Source organism: Pinus tabuliformis, chromosome 2_2 (genome assembly GCF_031772625.1).
Source record: "Pinus tabuliformis cultivar Carrire ecotype Pingquan chromosome 2_2, CPIR1, whole genome shotgun sequence".
Lineage (NCBI taxonomy): Eukaryota > Viridiplantae > Streptophyta > Pinopsida > Pinales > Pinaceae > Pinus > Pinus tabuliformis.
In genome coordinates, this window is record NC_142300.1 from 938,558,953 (window position 1) to 938,573,733 (window position 14,781).

At 34.1% G+C, this 14,781-nt stretch overlaps 2 pseudogenes; both read left to right on the top strand.

Annotated features, from left to right (window-relative positions):
• Positions 1-2,889: 2,889 nt before the first annotated feature.
• Positions 2,890-4,008, top strand: LOC149196258 (RNA-binding protein L pseudogene; annotated as a pseudogene).
• Positions 4,009-12,632: 8,624 nt separating this feature from the next.
• Positions 12,633-13,990, top strand: LOC149196259 (polyadenylate-binding protein RBP45A pseudogene; annotated as a pseudogene).
• The last annotated feature ends 791 nt before the right edge of the window (positions 13,991-14,781 follow it).

Here is a 14,781-nt window from a genome sequence, read left to right on the forward strand (position 1 = left end):
TTACTTGTTGGGTGGTGCATGGCTCCTTTCCCCTTATGCTGGTTTTTCTCCATATTTCCTGTACTTTTCCCTAGATAAGTGTCCATGGGCTGTTGTGTTCCTAGGGCCATTTCTTTTGCTACTGCTTCATCCCTTATTTCTTTATTTATATTTCTTCCAACTTTTTTTTGGTTTTTTGCATTTGGGAATGCTTCTTTAGCTTGTTTTCTGGTTAATATCCTGTTTACTGAGGGAGGGGGAGAGAGGCGAATTGAGTCTCTGGGGGAGAGGGGGGACTGCTGGGTGATTGGAGAGCGTGGGGTTCTAGATCTAGATCTATATCTAGCTTTGGCTCCAGGGATGGGGGCCTGATGTGAGCAGAGGATCAAAGGGGTTTTGGCTAGCTAAGTTTGCTTTTGGCGAGAGGGAGAGGGCTTCAGCAAATTGTGAGGGTTGAGAGGAGAGCTAGACTGGTTGTTTGTTGGCGATCTTCTTTCATTTGACCTGTCCCCATTTATTTTCTGGATCCTCAATCTTTTCATTTTCATTTTCTCTATTTTTTGTACATCTATTTGCAAAATGACCGTATTCATGACATACCTTACATTTGAAGGGGATTTGCTCATAGTCCAGCTATTGTATGTGCGTCCACTAATCCACTTTTATTTTGATAGCTTCAAGGAGACCTTTTCCTAGATCCACTTCCATGCAGATTCAGGCGCATGCATGCATGTTTTCTTTAGATTCACATCTGTCTATGTATTTCCCAACTACGTTTCCTATTGCTTTGACTCAATCATCTCCCCAGCAGTGGAGAGGCAGATGCGGCAATCTTACCCATACTGAAACATCATTTGGGACGTCCATTTCTGGGTCAAATTCTGGTGTCCATATGTTCAAATGCAGTCCTCTTGTATCCATATAATATGGACCATTCCCAGATATTGCTACAGCCCAGTTTCTTTCTACCCAATTTTGCACAGTCTTGGGTGATGGCCACAACCCAGTAAACTGCCCTACTAACCCTCGTTCTGCCAGGGAGAGTACTGCTTTTCTTGGGAGTGCTGAAGGGAGAGATATTTTTGGTATTTCTTCCATTTTTTAACAAAATTTGAAACTTACGGTCTGTTCTTCGCTAGACTCGTTGTAGAGATGAGGGAAACAAAAGTTTTTTCTGTTACTTCTGATTCTTGTTGGTGATTTGTGTGATGATGATCTTCCTCTTCCGGTGGATCCATATTGCTCAAACCCTAGCAGCAGGAGGCCGTTGAGGGCCAATATGATTTGGGACAGTATCTGCCTCCCGAAAACTACAGTCGTGATCTCGCCTTCCTCTTTCCGCCGTTCTGACCTCAACAGCAAGGGCCACTGAGGCGCAAAGAATGTTGCTTCGCGCTGGGAGCTGCTGCAACAGCTAGGGCTGCATGCTACCCTCAGTTGCTCTCCTCGCCGTCTAGTTAACCATTCTACGAAATGACTTTTATTACAATACAAAATCAACTTTATTACAATATGTAATGTATGTAATAATCTTAAGAGGAGTATATTGCTAAGTATTGCGTGATCAAAAGTGACTCCAAACATGTATACATCTAGTAGTGTAGATGGTATGCTATATGTTGAAAGGTGAGAACACCCTGCAAGTGTCATGTCTCATAACATCAATATTAATGAAATTCAATTTTAAAAAATGACAATATTATTGTAATAAGGTGCCACATACTAAACCATGTTTATCATTGTTATTCATATAGTCTTATATAAAATTATACACAATAACATTATATATTCTCTCAAGAATCATATATATTTTAAAAAGACTACATTGAATGTGATATTCACCACCCTTAAGGGATGACTCTATAATTTCTAACATTCCTCAAAATAAGTAACATGCTAATTATAAATCTAATTGAGAAATATTGAGTCATAAAAATTGCTTAAACCTTTTTTGCAAAAGAAAAATCAATTAGACTTTTCTAAGAAAAACATGATCATACATAACATAAAATAAAAATTATCCAAAATACTTATAAAATTTTATATAACAAATTTGAATATATATATATAGATATATATAATTTTTATAACAAAATTTTAAAAACATAATAGTAATCCCCAAATATTAAAATTCTTTAAATCAAACCTAAAACATAACAAATATCAAGTCATATATTTAATCTGGCTTAATTCTCACTCATCTCATGAGAAAACCAATTCAACTGTCCTCAAAAAATAAGATAACACATAAGGTGAGGAATAAAGATTATTTAAAAAAAAAACTTTTTCCAAGCAAGTTTTTGCCCAACAAAGTTGATAAAATGTCTAATCCTTCCACGTGGCAAAGTTGCACAAGTTTAATACCCAAAATTTAATAATTCTTAAATTTATATAAAACCTCGAAATATATGAGACGTAACCTAAAACTATAAGAATCTCATTGGTATGGTTTAACATTTTCTTTAAATTAATACATTTAAATTCAACCAACCCCAACAAAATGAAGCTTAGAACACCGATTGGCTACCAACCAATAAAAGTCGGCTCGGACCAGTAAAGCGAATATATATAGAACCTACACGTCTTCGATTACCAACATAAAGTTTTACTTTCTATCATTTCTTTCGAGTGCATATAAGTGGACAGAATCTATAGCTCTCTAAAGTCTGGATCAAAACCTGCTCAGCTTTCATAGAATTTTTTAGTACCCTTCGAGCTGACGTAGATTTCCTGCACTGCGCTGTGTCGCGGAGTTTTTTCTCGCATTCTTTTAAATATTTCAGAATGATGCAGACAGATCCCATGGCAGAACCGGCGATTGATTCCCAGCAGCAACAACATCAAGAACAATTGATGATGCCCCTGCCTCCCGAAGCTAGGTTTTGGCCCCAGCAACGGCAACACCAACCTCAGGTTATGGTGCAGCAATCCTCGCAACAAGTGAACTCCACAGACGAGATTAGGACCCTCTGGATCGGGGGTTTGCAGCATTGGATGGATGAGAATTATCTGCAGGAATGTTTTGCTTCTACCCAGGACCTTCTCTCTCTTAAGATCATTCGCAATAAGCAGACTGGACTTTCAGAGGGTTATGGCTTCTTGGATTTTGTAAGCAATGCAGCAGCCCATATGGTTCTCCAAAATTACAATGGTGTACAGATGCCCAGGGCTGAACAATTTTACAAGCTAAATTGGGCAACAAAAACGGGTAGAGAAAATCGTTCTGAAGATTTTACTATATTCGTGGGAGATTTGGCATCTGATGCCACGGATGAGCTGCTGCGAGAGACCTTCAGAACCATATACCCATCTGTAAAAGGAGCAAAAGTTATTACTGATAAGGTTACAGGCCGTTCAAAAGGATATGGGTTTGTAACATTTGGTGATGGGAATGAGCAGGCTAGGGCTATAACAGAAATGAATGGAATATTTTGTTCCTCCAGACCTATGCGAATAGCTCCTGCCATAACAAAGCAGACTACTGTTTATCAACAACCCTATCCTCCTCAAGTGGTCGAGTTGGACTCAGAGAATGATCCAAACAATACTACCCTGTTTGTTGGTGGCTTAGATCCCAATGTGACAGTGGAAATGTTGATGGAGACATTTGGCCAGTATGGTGAGCTTGTGCATGCAAAAATACCTTTCGGCAAGCGGTGTGGATTTGTGGAGTTTAGCAACAGGGCATCTGCAGAGTTAGCATTGCAAATGTTACATGGTACAGTTCTTGGTCAGAGACCAATTAGGCTTTCTTGGGGAAGAAACAAACAAGTGCAGCGTGCAGGGCCTTTTCAAACACAGCAACCAAATCCAAATCAATGGAATGGGGCATATTATGGTGATGGACAAGGATACAATGTTGGTTATGGTAATGTCACACAGCCTCAACAAACAAATCCAAATCCATGGAGTGGGATTTATTATGGTGGTATCCAAGGATCCAATGCTGATTATAGTTATGCCACACAACCATATAATGCTGGTTATGCTTATGCAACGCAACCTCAAGACGCAAATATGTTGCAGTAAATTAGTTTCAGTTAAAGCAGCAACAGGGCATCTGCAGAGTTAGCATTGCAAATGTTACATGGTACAGTTCTTGGTCAGAGACCAATTCGGCTTTCTTGGAGAAGAAATAAACAAGTGCAGCGTGCAGGGTCTTTTCAAACACAGCAACCAGATCCAAATCAATGGAACGGGGCATATTATGGTGGTGGACAAGGATACAATGGTGGTTATGGTTATGTCACACAGCCTCAACAAACAGATCCAAATCCATGGAGTGGGATTTATTATGGTGGTATCCAAGGATCCAATGCTGATTATAGTTATTCCACACAACCAAATAATGCTGGTTATGCTTATGCCAGGCAACCTCAAGACCCGATATGTTCATTAATATCGCGCCAAATGCAAACTATCAGCAGCATCGACAGTAAATTAGTTTCAGTTACAGCAGCCATAGTAAATTAGTTATAGATAAATTAGTTTCAGTTACAGCAGCCGCAGTAAATTAGTCATAGATTTTTTGGTTACTGTTTTAATTTTTCAATCTGCTATTTCTAAATAATAAATTTAATATTTTAAATTATTGACAAAATATTTGTTCATGGTATATGGTTCGAATTTAATATTTTAAATTATTAACAAAATATTTGTTCATGGTTCGAATTTTTGTACTTTTATATGGATATTGAATTTCAATTTTTTATTTTATTTTTTTATTTCATTCATAATTAATTCTCAGGTTCAAAATATGTGCTCTTGAATCAAACACCTAGCAAAATCAACAAAGAAACGACAGAAACTGCATTCAACATTAGGGGATTTAATAGTGGGTATGGTGGTTTCAAACATGTAGGTTAATAAATAATTAGATAAGATCTAATGGCAAGTTGAATTTGAAACTTTTGAATCAAAAGGAACAAAATGCCAGCTCCATGTTACATAATAGGAATCCAGCCACTGTTTTTTGATAGTAGACAAGTATAATGCATCGGATAGCTCACAATATAGGTTGATAGAACCTCTGTGATATTTGGAGTCTACACTGCCTGCCAGCCCACCTTCTGAGCTACTATTGATATTGTACAACTTATTAAATCTGAAATAGAGTAAAAGATATAGGAGACAAAACAGACTGGGAATGTAAGTCCTTTATATTGGAAGAGAAAAAGAGAACAGAGCAGCATGTAAACGCATAAGAACATAAAGAAAACCACAAGACTTTCTGACTCAACATGTATTTCTTGGGGTCCAGATTCATTCACAGGTATTTAAAAATGCTGACATGCTTCAACCAAAAAAGGAAGAGAATTTGAGAATTTCAAATGTTGTCCTAGCTGTTTTAGATATATTTTCTACAATAAAAAGGAAAAATCATGAATACATGGGCCTGGAAGGCTTACATTGTAAGTGTGATAATACATGAATGGAGCCCCATCTTGATGTACAATGTTCTCCATCCTCCACAATTCACAAGAATTTGTTATAAATGTCCATTAACTAAGATTCCATTGCTCTCGAGGAGGAATATTTTACCAGAACATTAACTGTGACTATTGATGGTGACTACAAAACAATAGGATGAGGAACTTAGAAAGAAGAAGAATTGAGGCAATGGCCTCTTTTCCAGTAATGATTATTAGACAAGGTTATTAACCCTACAAAATGACGATTTTCCAACTCCATAAATAAAGCATTTTCATCATTACATCAACTCAACTCTCTCAGTCTCTTTATCAATGTCTCAAGTGATTTTTTCTTTGCATTTTGCTTCAAATTTCATGTACCAAAGGTTCCAAAGAGTCTATCAAATGAATCTCTGTATTTCTCAGAAATCATGACCACCTTTCTGTAATCCAAAGAACTATAATGCTTCTCCCTTATAACAGGATTCATGAAATTCTCTGGATGGTTGTTTAATAAAAGACTAACCCACTGCCTTGCCTCTAACAAAGACTTTTTTGGATTTGTTGCACCTTCAAGCTCATCCAAGCCACTGTCATGAAATTGAGTATCTGCAAAAGATTCTAGCAGTTTCAGATCAACCTCAATTCCCATAACAACATTTGTATTGAACCGCTTAATTTGTGTAGCTTAATTACCGGCTATAATAGCCATTGGAGTTAGTATGAACTTATATGTAAACTGGACATGGTGATTTTTGTAAATTTAGGTTAAAATCATTTTTTATTTTAAAGAAAACTTAAAGCTATCTTGATTGAATGAGAGGTTTTCAAATTTAAATTTAGAAGAAACAAGTTAACCCTCTGAGACACAGAGATATCTGGCATGCTTAAAAAACTAAGCAAAAGGAAGAGGGCATTTAACTCAAATTTAGAAGATAGGTTAATCTTTAGACGCAGAGACATCCAGTGCGAGTAAAAATTTAAGCAACCTATGTTTCCATAGATTTATTTAAAAGAAAGAAAAATAATTTCAAAAGACTATAGCAGAAGAAGAATTTAAGGTTTGTAGTCACTAGTGTTTGATAGTGATCTTTCATCTTGGTTTCATGCTTTTGTGAAATTGTCGGATTTCTTCTTGCAATTGTTTTGATATTATGCTGATGCTATTAGCTATAGTTTTCCTTTTCTTTTTTAATTGTTTTTTTTTTTTTTTTTTAATTTAATTGTATATGTTAGCAAAACCACGGGGTTTTGTAGTGGTGACCTTCACACAAGGAGTTTCTTAACAGTGCAACTTATTGATGACTTTTCTATGCCTCGTGGGCAGTTTTCCTTGATTATGTTACTAGTAATTGCAGCTTCATTTTTTTCATTTAAATATTTTCCTGTCATGTTGCTCCTGATTATGGCTTCGTATAAAATTTCTGTAGTCTTCAATATTTCTTATATGACCTACCTTCATGCCTTAACTCCTTGTTTCCCTATCTAATTCATCTTACATTAACGTGATTGAAATATTTTGTGGATGTCTTATATGCCTATTGCTCTCTGTTTCATATGGAAGTGGGCATGTATTTTTTAGATGTAATTGGCTTCATTGAACTCATTTGACCTGATGCCGAACCTTTCAGCAATCCTTTCTTTTTTTATGGGGTTGTCACATTGTGCGGAACTATAGCTTCCACAAACTCTGCTATTAGAGTTTATGCTAGATCCTTTCTATTTCATCACAATTACGTTGTGCCTATTATTGGGTTCTTGTTCATAATTGAGTTGTATGTATTTATTGGAGAGTTAAAATTAAGAGAGGAGATAGGGGAAAGGATTCATCATTCAATTGACTTTACTCTATATTTAATATATTTTCTTTTGTCAGTATTGTTGTCATATTATTAGAATTTACAACTGAGAACAATGTAACTTTTTAATTGGTCTTATTATTTCACTGCTCAGAAATATAGGCTATATCTGAAAAGGTTAAGTGGAGTGGCACAACAGCCAAGTGGAATGAACTCTTCTTTTGGGGGAACTACAGAAGCAGGTGTTGGACCTATGGGTTTACTTGGAAGGCTGGATCTTCAAAGGCTTGCGGCATCAGGTCAAAAATCACGTCAAGCACTGGTGACATTACCCGCTGAACTTCTTGGACAAGTGAATCCAAACAATGGGTTGGGCCTGCCAAACGTTGATCGGACATTGCTTTTACAAGCAGCATTTCATGGTGTAAACTCTAATCCTTTAAATAGAGGCAAATTTGGGCAACCATTGATGAACAGTCAGGGAAATTTACTTCAGGGACTCCCGACAAGCATAGAGCTGAAGCAATTTTGCCACCCACAACAACATATTCCTTCCTTAGGAAATTTGGGTTTACCGACCAATGATACATTTGCAGGATTTTATATGCTGCAACAGCAACACAATACAGGTGCAGAAGTTGGCAGTGTGGATTGTGGGAAATTATGGGGCTCCCAATCTATATACAATATCTTTCTTTTTTCTTCTTCCATGGTCAAGTTATGTTTTATAAAGTTTTTAAAAAAATAATTCTATAAAATTTCCGAAAAAAAATAAAAGTGGTTTTTGCATAATGGTAGTCTAATTGTTATGAGTTTTGGATGAACTTTTTATGGAATTTATACAATTTTACAAGTTTTTTTTCACATTGAATGTATTTATATATTTAAAAACATATTTTAAATATTATAAAAAAAATATAAGTTAAAAAAAAATCACTAAATTTGAAAAAAATAAAAAGTGGAATAATTAGGTAACATTTAGAAGGTGTTAAATGTATTTTTCTTTCTAAATATGTTTTAATAATTTGTATTGTTTTTATTTTCTTAATCTTCAACTCAATAAAATGCGGACTTAATAACTAGAATGTGGATTTAATAAAAATTTATAATTAGAATGTGGACTTAATCACTATTTATAATTAGAATGTAGTAGACATAACAATTTATATATTTAATAATAATAATAATGGGGATTTTTTTTTTATGTGTTTAAAAATAATTTCTAAGGGATTTAATTTACCAAGCAGAGGAATAAAGGTTTGCACCTTAATAGATTTATTCCTCTCAACTCTTGATAGGTCTGAAGTTAGATGGATCTATGTTTGGTAGATCTGAGGTTAGACGGATCTATGTTGGTTTTGAGCAACACACATTCTTTTTACACACATATTAAATATTTTTGGTATTAATATTTTTTCTTCCTTGCATATATTTAATTATTTTTATTATTAATATTCTTTTATATACCAAATTCAAATTAATCATGAGTTCCCTTATACCTTGAATTAGAAAGAATTTATTAATGGAATAAGAATTCTCTCACTTTTTCTCTCTCTATATATTTGATGTTAAAATCTTTTACTCAACATGCATCTTCAAATATTTGATGTATAACCTATATTAAACTTTTCTTTATTATTATTATTATTATTTTTATATCTTATATATCAATTCCATCTTAAAAATGAAATAAATGACACATTTAAAGAAAATATAAGAAATTTTTAAATTTAAATTACTTTATTTTATTTTATATATACATTAAAATATTGTTATTAACAATATTATTCTTAAGTTTGATTATTAATGCATGTTTCTTTTGTCAACATATATTCCTCATGAATAATTATTGGTATATATTCAAGAGAGACAGAGACAACAAGCTAGACTTTGTTACCTTAAGGAAAAGATGTAAACACTTATGGTAGACCCTGGAAGGGAAAAGAACTAATAGGTTCTTTGAAGAAGAGGTGAGTCCTACCAAATTGTGCACTTGTGTATGGTTTTAGTAAATTGGGAAAACCTAAAACATGTTTTAGTAAATTGAGAAAATTTATAAGCATTTTTCAATGGTCTCATATTAACAATCTCTAAGTATGTAAGTTTATAATTCATTTTATCATATCAGAATTTTATATACTAGATTAAAAATATATATTAAAAATAATAATATATATAAAAAATCAATGAACATATTAATAATAATTTTTTTTGAATTACTACATATAGTAAACATATATATAAATGAGAGAAATTCTACTTTAATGAAAATGCAACAATAGCATGTTAAAATTAGATATCAAATTCAAATCCCCATAAAATTTATTTATTTATTTTTTGTGATGTATGAAAGGATATGTAAAATGTAGAGAACCTAAGGGGCTAGAGAACTGAGGGGCTTGTTTGATATGTATAGACAAACTATGGGACTTTCATCATCTCAATATTTCAATTATTATTTTGATTGTATATTACCAACTTAACACAAACACACTAAACAACCTAAATCTAATACAATAATTATTATTTCAAAACAAAGTCAACTTTTTCAATTTAACAATTCTATCGACCTCTCCTTACACCTTTTGGGGCAATTGCTAGTATATATATAATTTTATTATTTAACACTTTAAAACCATAATTAAACTTCTTGTCTCACTCTCATTATTTAACACTTTAAAACGGTGCTTAAACAAACTTCTGGGCTCACTCAATCCACACTTACAACATGGATATGTCGACATCACTCAAGTTGGTAGCACAGAGATTGGAAGGTGATTACGAGAAAAGAGGGAATATTATTGAGTGGGTACACTGTTACAAGAGTGGAAACCTCGTACTCCCAGCCTAAGCCAAAAATGGCATATTATGTAGTGGGGTTTGCATTTTAGGAAAAAGTAAGATAGGGAGGCTACACGACCCAAGAGGAATTTAAGATGTTTCTTTACCACCAAAAGAAAATTTAATGAATGGGAAAGTGGCATAATTTTCCAGTGTAATTAGCGTAGATTTATTTGAGTTCATTTGCATGTAAAGCTTGATATTTGGGTTTATATATATATATATATATATATTAAAATATTTTATTTACGTAATATATTGTTTATATTAATATTTTTTTTGTAAGTTTGGTAGGACCCTTTCATTTTCGAATTTTTACATGTATATCTCTGGTTTTGTGAGACTTTGTGAGACTTTATTTCCACGGCCATTGCCACTTGAGCTACCCTTTGCAGACAAAATATTATTTTTTTTATTCATATATTTTTAAATATATATTTTCCTCATATTGAAAGGTAACAAGTATTTTTCTTTCTTTTTATGTATATATGAGATGTTACTCAACATATATATTATTTCATTTAAACCAAAATTTAGTCTTTTGCTTCTGTTGTTTTTTTAAGTCACTTACACATTTCTTGATTTGGAGCATAATACAATATTATTTTTAGATGCAATGTGTTAATTTGATTTTGAGTAGTGAAGGAAAGAACTTATAAACTAAATTAGTGCAACCATATAAATTAAACGGTTGGTAAATGTCAATAGACATCAATCCATGATAAGCATCAAAACACTTATCCTATGATACATGATTAAAAAATAATAGTAAATTTTAACTAAATTTTAAATTATAATTATTATAAACATAATTAATGTGTGAGTTAAGCAATATTCTTAATCATGGAGATTCACCTCCATCTTACCATGGAAATCTTTAACTTGTAAATATATTTTGTTACAATGCCATGGGCCAATACCATGACTTATCAACACCATATACCCAACATAGTAATTGTTGATATGACATATTTTTTAATTAATTAATTTTAGATAAATTAATTAAAAGAGCATAACTAAATATGAATATTCCAACATATTCCATGGAGCTTAATTCTCTATCATCCACCTAATATTTACTAATAATTATATTACAATTTTGGAAGGTCTATCTAGAAATAGACATGTCTATTGGCTTAGAAATTTTTTATTTTCAATTACTTTCTCTATATAAAGTTGATGTAAAATTAAGATACAAATTGAAATGTTTTATGTATGCTTCAAGTTGAAAGATTTTTTATTTTATTTTATTTCTATTATTTATTTTTTATATTTTTTTAATGGAAATAATATTTTATTATTTCTAAATACAATATTAAAGGACAAGATTTCCTGACATACTAACCACCCTATATGTAGGTGATTATATATTTACTAATAATTATATTGATGTGAATTTTTCAATTTTTGGAGTATAGAAATTTATTTCTAGAATCATAGGCTTTGGTTTGGTACCTTGGAGTGTGGATATTAAGACTCTTTTTGATAACTTTAATAAGAAAATATTAATCAAGTTTATTCTAGACACTGAATTTTATTATAATATGTAATGTAATAATTTTAATAGGAGTATATTGTAATGTAATAATTTTAATAGGAGTATATTGTCAAGTATTGTCGTGATCAAAGTGACTCCGAAAATGTAAAAATCTAGTAGTGTAAATGGTATGCTATATGTTGATAGGTGAGAACACCCCACAAGTGTCATGTATCATAACATCAACATTAATGAAATTCAATATTAAAAATGACAATCTTATTGTAACAAGATACTGCATATTATACTATGTTTATCATTATTAAGGATCTAGTCTTATATAAAATTATACACAATAATATTATCTATTCTCTCAAAAATCATATATATTTTAAGAAGATTATATTAATTATAATATTCACCACCCTTAAAAAAAAAAAAGCTCAATAATTTCTAACATTATTCGAAATAAGTGACATGCTTATTATAAACCTAATTGAGAAATATTGAACCATAGAGATTGCTTACTACAAAAATATCAAATTCTTGTAAAGGCACGATCATAAATAAGAATCTCATTTCCATTGTTTAACGTTTTCTTTAAATTAATACATTTAACTTCAACAAACCCAAACAAAAGGAAGCATCCACATTTTGATAGTACAAGCCAGGCCCGGACTGGTAAAGGCGAATATATATAGAACCTACACATCTTCTATTACCAACATACAGTCTTACTTTCTTGTATTCCTTTCGAGCATATAAGTGGACAGAAGCTGCTCTCTGAAAAAAATAAGTGGACAGAAGCTGTAGCTCTCTAAAGTCTGGATTAAAACCTGCCCAGCCTTCATAGAATTTTTGCGTACCTTTCGAGTTGCCATAGATTTCCTGCAGTGCGCTGTGTCCGGGAGATTTTTCTGGCATTCTTTTAAATATTTCAGAATGATGCAGCCAGATCCCACTGCAGAGCCCACGATCGATTCCCATCAGCAAAAATATCAAGAACAATTGATGATGCCTCAACAACCCCAACCTCAACCTCAGGTTATGGTGCAGCAATCCCGGCAAGTAGTGAACTCGGCCGACGATATTAGTACCCTCTGGATCGGAGGTTTGCAGCATTGGATGGATGAGAATTATCTGCACGAATGTTTTGCTTCTACCCAAGACCTTCTTTCCTTGAGATCATACGCAATAAGCAGACTGGAAATTCAGAGGGTTATGGCTTCTTGGATTTTGCAACCAATGCAACAGCCCAGATGGTTCTCCAAAATTACAATGGTGTAGAGATGCCCAGGGCTGAACAATTTTACAGGCTAAATTGGGCAACGAATACCGGTGGAGAAAATCGTTCTGAATATTTTACTATATTAGTGGGAGATTTGGCATCCGATGACACAAATGAGCTGCTGCGAGAGACCTTCAGAGCCAGATACCCATCTATAAAAGAAGCAAAGGTCATTACTGATAGGGTTACAGGCCGTTCAAAAGGATATGGGTTTGTAACATTTGGGGATGGGAATGAGCAGGCTAGGGCTATAACAGAAATGAATGGAATATGTTTTTCCTCCAGACCTATGCGAATAGCTCCTGCCATAACAAAGCAAACTATTGTTTATCAGCAACCCTATCCTCCTCAAGTGGTCGAGTTGGACCCGGAGAATGATCCAAACAATACTAGTCTGTTTGTTGGTGGCTTAGATCCCAATGTGACAGTGGAAATGCTGATGGAGACATTTGGCCAGTATGGTGAGCTTGTGCATGCAAAGAAACCTTTCGTCAAGCGGTGTGGATTTGTCCAGTTTAGCAACAGGGCATCTGCAGAGTTAGCATTGCAAATGTTACATGGTACAGTTCTTGGTCAGAGACCAATTAGGATTTCTTGGGGAAGAAACAAACAAGTGCAGCAACCCTATCCTCCTCAAGTGGTCGAGTTGGACCCAGAGAATGATCCAAACAATACTACTCTGTTTGTTGGTGGCTTAGATCCCAATGTGACAGTGGAAATGCTGATGGAGACATTTGGCCAGTGTGGTGAGCTTGTGCATGCAAATATACCTTTCGGCAAGCGGTGTGGATTTGTCCAGTTTAGCAACAGGGAATCTGCAGAGTTAGCATTGCAAATGTTACATGGTACAGTTCTTGGTCAGAGACCAATTAGGCTTTCTTGGGGAAGAAACAAACAAGTGCAGCATGCAGGGCCTTTTCAAACACAGCAACCAAATCCAAGTCATTGGAATGGGGCATATTATGGTGATGGACAAGGATACAATGTTGGTTATGGTTATGTCACACAGCCTCAACAAACAAATCCAAATCCATGGAGTGGGATTTATTATGGTGGTATCCAAGGATCCAATGTTGATTATAGTTATGCCACACAACCATATAATGCTGGTTATGCTTATGCAACGCAACCTCAAGACGCAAATATGTTCATTAATATCGCTCCAAATGCAAACTATCAGCAGCATCCACAGTAAATTAGTTTCAGTTAAAGCAGCAACAGGGCATCTGCACAATTAGCATTGCAAATGTTACATGGTACAGTTCTTGGTCAGAGACCAATTCGGCTTTCTTGGAAAAGAAATAAACAAGTGCAGCGTGCAGGGTCTTTTCAAACACAGCAACCAGATCCAAATCAATGGAACGGGGCATATTATGGTGGTGGACAAGGATACAATGGTGGTTATGGTTATGTCACACAGCCTCAACAAACAGGTCCAAATCCATGGAGTAGGAATATTGTCAACTTTGCTAAGAGCCATATCTTCGTCAAAGGTGACATCATGGCTAATCTCGATTTCCCTTTGACCAGCCACATAAATTATATAGCCCTTAGTGTTTTCGCTATAGCTCGCGAAGATTCCTTTCTTTCTAGATGCACCCAATTTATTCCTCTTCTCCTTTGGCACATGGAAATATATCGGACTTCCAAAAATTCTAAAATGAGATACGTCAGTTTTCTTACCAGTGAACATCTCTTCGGGATTCTTGGAACCCAATGCTTGATGAGGGCATCAGTTTTGCACATATACGAAGATATTCGCATCTTCAGCCCATAGAAACTTCAGAAGTCTTTGATCGTGAAGCATAGCACAGACAACTTCCATAATCGTACGATTATTCCTTTCCACCAAACCATTCTGCTTAGGAGTATATGATGTTTTAGTCTCCCTCTTAATGCCAACCTCATTGTAAAAGTCATGGAACTCATTGGATTCATACTCAGTCCCATTGTCAGTCCTTAAGATCTTGATCTTCTTTATAGTTT